This window comes from Parasteatoda tepidariorum, chromosome X2 (assembly GCF_043381705.1).
Source record: "Parasteatoda tepidariorum isolate YZ-2023 chromosome X2, CAS_Ptep_4.0, whole genome shotgun sequence".
Taxonomy (NCBI): domain Eukaryota; kingdom Metazoa; phylum Arthropoda; class Arachnida; order Araneae; family Theridiidae; genus Parasteatoda; species Parasteatoda tepidariorum.
The window spans coordinates 48,700,218-48,710,527 of record NC_092215.1 but is presented as its reverse complement, the minus strand read 5'-3'; the positions used below and the strand labels follow the sequence as shown (position 1 = coordinate 48,710,527).

At 31.7% G+C, this 10,310-nt stretch overlaps 1 long non-coding RNA gene across 1 annotated transcript in view; it reads right to left on the bottom strand.

The window, feature by feature from the left end:
- Window positions 1-3,775: 3,775 nt before the first annotated feature.
- LOC139427221 (uncharacterized) overlaps window positions 3,776-10,310 on the bottom strand; it is a 423,254-nt gene continuing 416,719 nt past the window's right edge. The window contains exon 2 of the long non-coding RNA XR_011638356.1: window positions 3,776-4,210. This is a non-coding gene — a long non-coding RNA (uncharacterized lncRNA). The remainder of the gene's footprint in view (window positions 4,211-10,310) is intronic.

Here is a 10,310-nt window from a genome sequence, read left to right as displayed (position 1 = left end):
CAAAATTTCGCTTCCTGAGTCTTACTTTTGTACAATATAAGATCTGTGCTTAAAACCATGCTAAAACTGAATTTTTTCAAAAGTTTGGATTTGGGAAAGTTTGGAAACAATAGACTTGTTTTAACTCTTCAAAAACGAAATAGATTTGAATTCTTCAGTGCAAATAGCAGTCCCGCGTCTCTAAAGCACTCAAATTTGCTTTAATTCCAAGGATGGCCGCTCCAACACCGATACAAAACCAATTATTTTTTCGCTCTTGCTTGGCTGACCGATTTTTTATTAAATAGAGACATTTGATTGGTCGATCGCACCATCGTTTTCATCTTTATCGCTTAATCGTTTAGTCAGGCTTACTAGAATGGCATTTTTAGCATTTTTGTTTGGCGCAATTTTACTAATGCCATGCTCGGTTTGATAATTTATTCAAACCAATTGAAACACTTCGTAGACAATGAATATAGAAACTTGTATCCCCTCCTTTGCTTTGTATACTCAGACAAGGATATAAAGATAGAAAGATCAATCACTATACCAAACCGATGTCAGAGTGAACTTTGATATCACTGATCTCAACTGAATTTTCTTTATTTGATTTTTATAAATTGTTATGATAAATAATAACATTTTGTCTCTGTGCCAGAAAATTTTGAACACATCTTTATTAAATTTTTTAAAGATTTATAATTTTTAAATTTAAAATGAAAAAAAAATGATATATTCTTAAAAATTGATTTTAATATTATTCTGAAATTCAAATACTTGAAATAAAAATTAAAAAAATGAATAAATAAATAAAAACAATTTAAGGGCTTATTAAAAAATACGAAAATAACTAAAAAAATAAAATAATTAAAATATATAAAATAAAGAACAATTTTATAAGCAATCTAAGCTGCCCAAAACATTTAATTTCATGCAGAACAAAAAATTGGAAAATGTTAATAATTGCTGAGATAGAGCCTCATAATTGTCTGCTAGCGTTCAATTAGTTTATTATTAAATCTTTTTCGTGGTTTTCATTTCTGCGTAACGTAAATTCTAATTATTTTCGCTCAAAAAGTCTTTCAAAATATAATTTCATTCCTGAATTTAAATTACAAATAACTTTGATATCTGGGTTGCAGACAAAAATACAGAAAAGTACAAAAACAATTTTAGAGCATTTCACAACAATCACTTAGATAGGCTATATATCAAAGATGATAAAAAAAAAGTGATTGATTATTAAAAATGATTTCATTGCTATAATGAACATTTCGATGGAATCCTATTAGCATCAAGAAATCTGACAAACGTTTTCGTGGTTTTCCTTAGTTTGTATAGCAGAATTACTACTACAATAGCTTTTATAAGTATGCTTTTATTCTGATACTTGAATTGCAAGTTGCTTTGATTCCTGCGTTGTGTAAAAAAAAAATATTAATATAAGAAGAGTGTTTCACAATATTCAGTAAGATGACAGATTGTTTTTCAAGGACGATGAAAAAATTTTTGATTACAAAAAATAATTTCATTACGATAATCAACATTTAGCTGGAAAACTATAACCATTCAACAATTTAAAAGACTTTTTCGTGGTTTTCCTTCGCATGTAACGCAAATTTGATTATTTTAATTTAATCTTCATTAAAATAAACTATTCTTATAACTTTCATGAACATGATTGTATTCCGATACTTAAATTGTTAATTAATTTGATTTCTGAATTGAATTAAAGATAATAATGGCGTTTCGTTACATTCACAAAGATGATAAGCTTCACAAGGATGGAAAAAAAATTATTGGTTATTAAAAAATTATTTCTTTTAGATTATAAACATTTAGCTAGAATCCTATTACCGATAAAAGCGATTTAAAAAAAAAACATTTTCGTGGTTTTCCTTAGCGTGTAAAGCAAAATTTGATAATTTTAATTAAAATTGGTTATTTTTATAGCAATTATACTTCGATGCTTAAAATCCGACTTACTTTACTTTCCGGGTTGAGCTAATAAGAAGAGCTTTTCGTTCTGTTCAGAAAGATGGTACCCTATCTATTAAGGATAATAATAATAAAAAAATGGCTGCTTAAAAAAAATATTTTCATTGAGATGATGATGAACATTTAGCTTGAATCCTATTATGACCAAGCAATTTTGAAGAAAAAAAAAATTTCGTGGTTTTCCTTTGCGTATAACGCAAAATGTGATTATTTTGATTTAATCTTAATTAAAATAAACTAATCTTTTAACTTTCATAAATATAAATTTACTCCGATGCTTGAATGGCAAGTTATTTTATTTTATATACCAAATAAAAGCAATCTGAAAAGCATTTTCATTTATTTTTCTTAGCGTGTAACGCAAAGTTTGATAATTTTAATTTCAATTTAATCTTAATTATAATTAATTATTATTATACCTTTTATAAGTATGGTTTTATTCCAATACGTAAATAGCGAGTTACTTTGATTGTCGGGTTGAGTTAAAAGCTACAAAAATATGAAGAACATCTCGTTACTCTGAAGATATGAAGAACATCAGGGTTACTCTGAAATTTTTGAGATACGCGCAGACAAGAATTTACAAAATAAAAATAATGGCTTAATTTTAAAATACAAAGTGTATTTTAACACGGCAAACGATTTTTTACTGACTTACTTCAACTTGTTTAGCGTAGAATAAACTTTAAACAGAAGAGAAAATGGAGTTGACGCGACATCATTTTCGCGCTATGATTTTCTACGATTTTAAAGCAGGATTAAATCAAGAAGAATGCGTTCAGCGGTTGCAATTAGCATTTGGTGATGAATCTCCAGCTCGTGTTACTGTATTCAGATGGTTTAAAGAATTGAGCAGAGGTCTCAATTTCCTTCAGGATGAAGAACACACAGGAAGGCCAGTAATCCCGGATAATGCGTCTGCTATACGAAAAATGTTAAAGGATGGTAATCGCTGTACCCAGGGCCGGATTTTAGCTTAGTGGGGCCCTAAGCTACTGAAAATGATGGGGCCCTTATAAGCTTAATTCCATTTCTATACACCTAAAGTAAACTGTCATTACTTTTTATTGTTGAGTATTAACATTATATTATTAAAAAATTTGATAATACAGGATGTTTATAAAGTCCCGAACCCATTTTGATGTTTAATAACTCATAAAATAATGACGGCATCCGACATGCTTGCCGCTATGGACTTGACTATAGACTTGATATTCTCCGTGTGACGAAGGGGGCACACGTGGAAATTCATTGACAAGGGTCATGAAACTTTTTGAGTCTATCGCACCATTTATGTTATTAATTTTAATCTATCTTTATTATTTTATGAGTTATTAAACATCAAAATGGGCCCGGGACTTTATGAGAACTTGGAGGACTTTATGACCTCGACAGATTTAACATGCACCAGTCACCATTTTATACATGGGTATTCTTCTGCCGGCTGGATTCAAACTCCAATTCTCACGAACACGAGTCAAGAGCCCCATCAACCAGGCTATCCCGCCCACATTTATTAATTTATTTTATAACAGTCATTGCACAGCCAACCCAGTTTCGAGTTTACGACTACTAATATTCAAATCAGTAGCCTTGTCAATTCCCAATCCAGCAGTCCCTACACCCTGGAGCAGGTGAGGGCCGTTATATTAATACTGTTTGTAAAAATAAAAAGAACATTTCGTAAGCTGATATTATTTAATTGATGTTTATATTGAAAATATTTCTTCATTATTTTTGCTTTCTTTTTAATTATTTTAAGTACATTTGTTAAATTTTAGTGCAAGAAAAAAAATTGTCATTATTTATGTAAATTTTTGGCTTATATTTTTAAGGATTTATTAAAGGGTCTATTAAATATCAGAGAGAATAAATGTCATACGGGTTTAAAGTATCAGCTCTGCTCTTGATGGTGTATAGTGGCTAGGATGTGAAAGAGCAACTGTCCCGGGCATCCAGCCAAAACGAGCATTCAACATATCAATGGAACACACTAAAGCTTTATATCAATTAGCAATTAGTTTTAGATAATTACAATTGTAGAATAATTATCTTATTATAGAATGAAATGTTTTAAAAGACAAATATCTGTTAATGTTTAACATTTAATCAACGAAAAAACAGAACCAATATTGAAATCTAACGAATTTATTATTTTTAATTACTGATAAAGTTTGTGAAAAAAAAAAAAATTAAAGCCTGATAGATTTCAGAATTTTAGAAACACCTTCTAGTTATACTATTCAATCAAATAGGTTTCGATGTCTTTCATCCCGGTCTCATTAGTGATTCAGCATATTTCGATATCATTTTTGTTTCGTTCTTACTTAATATTAATTTGTTTGCGACAGTTAATTTGTATACCTCTTTTACTACATTTTCGAGGAGTTTAAAAATATAATATTGAGGATTTTAACTGAAATGAAATTTGCTTTTTTTGTATGCCTCTTTTATTACGTCATCATCACACCCACACGCAACTGTCTACTCTAAATAATGCTATATAGAATGAGATAGCAAAACAAACGTGTGTAGTTATTTAAATTCTTATTCAAAAGTATTAGTTAATTTTTTTTTAACTGACAATTTCTGTCCTTTTTTAGATATTTTAAAGTGCTGTTTAAAACTGCTGCATATCACATGAAAGCATTAAATATATCATTTGTACAATTTTAAAGTAAAATAAAAGGGAATTCTGATCCTTAGAAACAGATATTAAATAGTCTGATGATCGAACGATGGGGCAAAAAAAAAAAACCTTTTTACCTTTTAAACTAAAAAATTGTTTATTTATAAATAATTTATTAATACTCAAATTGCTTGTAAGATGATATGTACCCTACTAGTGACAACGAAGCTTTTTGTTTTATTCAGTCATTTATTTATATTTATTATGTCCGACAATGCAAAAAAGAAAAAAAATGCATTTTCGGCTTCTGAGAGCCCCAGCTCCGAATAAAACTTTAAAAGAAGAGGGGGGAAAGTAGGATCTGGGGGCCCTTGTCATCTCGGGGCCCCAAGCTACAGCTTATTTAGCTTATACGTAAATCCGACCTTGGCTGTATCTATCAAATTATACAGAAGGAACTTAACATTAGATCCGTAGCCATACACAAAATTAAACATTAAGAATTACATATGAAAAAAGTAGTTTGCCGTTGGGTTCTCCATAATCTAACTGAGCACCAAAAAGAGGAGCATGTCAGAATCAGTAAAGAAACTCTTAAATTGCTAAATGATGGTGACCACAGCATCATTTCTGAAATTGTAACGGGTGATGAAATGTACATACCGTTTTTTGACGTTTCAACGCGTCAAGAAAGTAAAGTATGGGTCTTTGAAGATGATCCCACGATGATGAAAAGACAACGCGCACTGAAAAAAGTGATGTATGCCACTTTCTTCAGAAGAACGAGATTGGTCAAAGCCATCAAGTTGGAAGGACAGAAGACAGTAACAGCAAACTGGCATACCACTAAATGTCTTCCAGAAATTCTACAAGAAGTGAATGTTAGGGGACTAGTGCTTCACCATGACAATGCATCTTCACATACAGCCGGATTAACAGTTGAGTTTCTTAAACAAAAACAAATTAAAGTGATATAACATCGGCCGTATTCATCTGATCTAGCCATGTGTGACTTTTGGTTATTCTTTAATCTAAAAAAGAACTTGTGTGGACGTCGTTTTCCTTCAGAAGAAGAGATTGATGTGGCTATAAATGCATTTTTTCATCTATTCCAAGAAATGAATGGCTTGAGGCATTTAATCTGTGGAAAATTCGAATGCAAAAGTGCATTGATGCTGGAGGAGACTCTTTTGAACACACCTAAAATTTTGTAACTGTAACTTTAAAAACCTAGCTGTACCTTAAAACTTTCAGAGTGACTCTCGTATTCACAAAGAAGTCTCTCAAAGATGTTAAAAAAATTATTTATTATAAAAAATTAATTGCGATTACTGAGCTTTTAAATGGAATCAAGCAATCTGAAAGATATTTCCGTGGTTCCTCTTTACGTGTAATGCAAAATATGATTGTTTTCTCAAACTCTTATTCAAGCAAGGAAAAAAAAGCATTTATACCACTACTAACCACTCCAAAAACCAGAGTAAATGCTTTAAAAACTGGTGTGAAAAACTTAAGCAACAAGTGCTCTTTCCGTCATAACTCTACAAGAAATCATCCGATTGACATGAAATTTGAATATGATGTACATTATTTTGTACTTAAACGATGGTAAAAGAATAATGGCGCAGAAATGAATATAAAGCTTAAAGTAGGGTATGGAACAAAAAAGGCCTTATTTGACACATAGTGGCGTTACACATGATTGCCTGAAGAAGCGTAAGTACAACTGGCAGACGTTCCCTAATATGGGATATGCCCTCCCCTTACTGTAATTGTTGCTTGGCATCGTCTCTCCATGCTAAGCACCAGATTATCCAGGAGCTCTTGGGGTAAACGTCTCCATTCCTCCTTTAACGCATCTTTCAGCTGATGGGTGTTACCAGGATGATACTGTCGTGTCGCAAGACGTCTCCCAAATGCATCCCACACATGCTCTATGGGATTTAGATCTGGAGAGTAAGCTGGCCAATCCATTCGTGTGATATCTTCACTTTCCAGTAGCTCTTGAACATTAGCAGTACGGTGTGGCCGGGTATTGTCATCCATAAAAATGAAGTCTGGTCCAATGGCCCCTCGGAACAGACGCACATGGGGTAGGATTGCCTCATTGCTGTAGCGGTCTCCAGTTACAGAACCTCGGTCGAAGATCTGAAGCTCAGTCAGCCCGTTCAACATAATGCCATCCCAGACGACAACTCCAGGACCACCGTTACGATCCCTTTCCGCGATGTTATTGGGAGGAAATCGAGCTCCAACCTCTCTCCAGATCAACTGACGTTGAGAATCGCTTGTAGTACTAAAACGACTTTCATCTGTGAAGAGGACGCGACTCCATTGATGAGGTGTCCAGGTTTCGTGTTCTCTGCACCACCTAAACGGTGCCGCCGATGGCTAACTTTTAAAGGTATGCAGCGTTCAGAACGTCTAGCAATTAAGCCACCTTTGTGGAGGCGTCTGGCTACTGTAAATCTTGATACTTGTCGTCCTGTGGCTGTGCACAGTTGCTGAGATATGGCGATCGCTGACTGAAAACGGTTTCTTTTCGCCTGGAGGACAATGTAACGGTCATCTCTTGGTGTTGTTTTCCTTGGACGGCCACCACCATCCTTCCGAACAGCTCTACCAGTAGTTTTAAAGGCATTCCAAGCACGAGAAACAACACTTTTGATGATCCCGAACTCTTCGACGACACTGGTCACACTACGCCCCTCCTCAAGCTTCCCAATCATTCTTCCTCGAGTAAAGTCGTCTAAATGATTTCTTGAATACATGTTTCACAAACCAAATCACTTGCACTTGCAGCGAATGTCTTTAACTACGGTGTTCTTCATCCTTTTATCACAGCTTTGACCTGCGCGCTCTGATCCACAAGACTTACGTACACTTACATCACCTACGACGTTTTATTTCTAAAATTTGCATACAAATAATCTTTCTACTGAATTACGTGCATATTATACTGCAATTTCGTGGCTATCTTATACCTTGTTGGGGAGCTGTGGCCGAAAAACCACTTGTTGCTAAAGTTTTGCACACCAGTGTAATAAAACTGATATGCCAAGAATTTGGAATTATGAAGAACTTGCCTGTATATTTTGATTCAATAAACTGGTCTATTTTCTGCTTCCGTTCCTACAATTTTTTTTAAAGTGAAAAATGACTTATTACATCTTCTGACTCTTCTACATTACTGTTATAAAATTTGACGGGTCATCAGGTTGTCTTTTGTTAACATCTGAATAAAATTCGAGCAAATAGTATTGTAATTGCAATGGAGAAAATATCAAAATGATGAAATAAGCATGAACTTTTTATACAGTGTTAAAATTCAAAAACTTAAGTACTAGGGTTCATATGATTTTATTATTTTACTAATAACTTATTCTAGTATGTTATATTGAAATATCTGATATATGTATATTGAAATATTTGATATATCTAGAGAAAAAAATTTTCTAACCAAATATTCTTTGAGTCAGGAAAAGACAAAAAAAAAAACTGTTGATTTTTTTGAAATATACTTGGCTTTTGATCACAAACGCCTTAAAACTTTGTTCTCGATAAAAATAATTTCAAATGATTTTAATCCTTCATCTCTTATTAACCTCGTTATATCATGTTTTTGATCAAAGTTCGACAGCGTGCTTGTTCTTTCTCTCCTAAATATTGATTTGATCCCTACACACGTTTTTTATTCCATTTCTTATAAGAATTCGTAAAATATATATTAACGGCCCGAATTAGAGAACTACAGAATTATCTTGTTCAAAAATGACAATTATTTAATTAAAACTTGTCCTCTTATATGTGTGATCTCACTCAGTGTCAACCATATCCATAGAGTAATAAGCTTATACTTAACTTATATAAAACTTATTTATAACTCTATAACCACATCGGTGTCACGTATCAATGACATCCGATAAAAATCTAACTGTCAATGCACTTATTAACTGAGGTGAAGGGATTAATTGAATGCTTAATAAAATAATAGCTTTCTTTGATGATATGTTTTTTAAATTAGTGGTGAAATCCTCTAATAATTATGTTTAAAAAATCGTTGTAAGAAAGGTTTGCAAGGATATATTTTTTCCAGACTCATGGGAGCTAATTCAAATCAAATAAATGTACTATATGTACTCTCTTTTTCTTTCTACAGGATTCCAACTAATTAAAGAGTATGCATATTTATCAAGGTATTCTGCAACAAAGTGATAACATAGTACAAAGGTATGTTTGTATTGATTTCTGTGTATATATATTTTTTCTTCTGTATTTGCTTTCAGAATTTTAGCTGTATAATATTTTATAACCCAATTATGTAATTCTGCTGCGATAGTAATTTTTCTCAGAAAATTATTATATAAATGATTAATTGAATATTCATGAAGTACATTAAGAAGAGATTTGAAAAAAAATAAATATCATGCGTAAATGCTTTGGTTTTTTTTTTCCTTCCTTCTTTTTTCAAGAATGTGTTACGTTTTTTTTCTTTTCATATCACTCATCGCAACTTATTTAATTTAATTACATATAAATTCAGGATAAAAACATATCTTAGTTTTTACATAAGCACGTGAAAATTTAATATTTCATGCAGTTTTTCTGCTAGTTTGTGTTAGAGTGATAAATATTTCTTTCTAAACTATACTTTATGTATCTGCAACTCTATCTCAGGACTATGACGTTTAGCAGCTAATTCATTAACTAACATTCTATTCAATTGTTCTACACGCGCCTGTAACTCTCTAAAAACTGCAGGCAAGATGCACCACTCATGGATGTTCATATAACATGTTAAATGAACACCAGTTATTTGTTCTTCTAAGAATATAGTGTTTGTTTTACTTGCAAATTTCAGATCCCCATTTGTAGAGCACCCAGTTGACGTGAATGAAATATTGTAAAACTTATATAGAATATAACTGTATTCTATATAGTGATTAACTCTTCTTAACCTGAATTATTTTCTAGTTAGCTAACTCCAGCAGAGATGACTTATGTGTCATTTTTTTTAGAATTAAACCTTTTTCAATTATAATGATTTTTTATATGGGCATTAAATGAAATAAATATAAGTACATAAATAATTTCTTTCTAAATAAGAATATTACGGCTGTAAGGAAATTCAAACATTGATAATTTAATTTGAATTTTTATTCCTTAATATTTATAAATATTTTTCCTAGGATGTGGAGATATTCTAACTAAGTCTAATATTCTAACTAGTATTTATAAATAAATTCATTGCAATGAAACTCTACATAAAAGGCATTGTATGCTATTTTGAGATATTATTAAAATCTTTACCTGTATTTTGTACCTTAAAATCATCATGAAAGCTGGCATTTTTTTTAACCTTAAGACACATTGGGGAATAAAATGAAACAAAACATTCGAAAATACTATTCAATGGCTGTTATGTTGTAATAACAGAGCTAATCGTAAGGGTAGGGGAGAACAGAATCATTTCACTAGATCTCCATGATTCCATACAAAGATCAGGGTCAATCAGGAAGATTTTAAATCAGAGTTGTTCAATAATTATCAAAGCAAACTCGGAAAAAAAAACCCAAGTAGGTTTTTTTGTTGCATTTTATTATAACACACACACACACACATATATATATATATATATATATATATTCAGATGTGATTGCCCACAAATTTTAATGTAGCAGGCAATAAAATTAATGTCCTC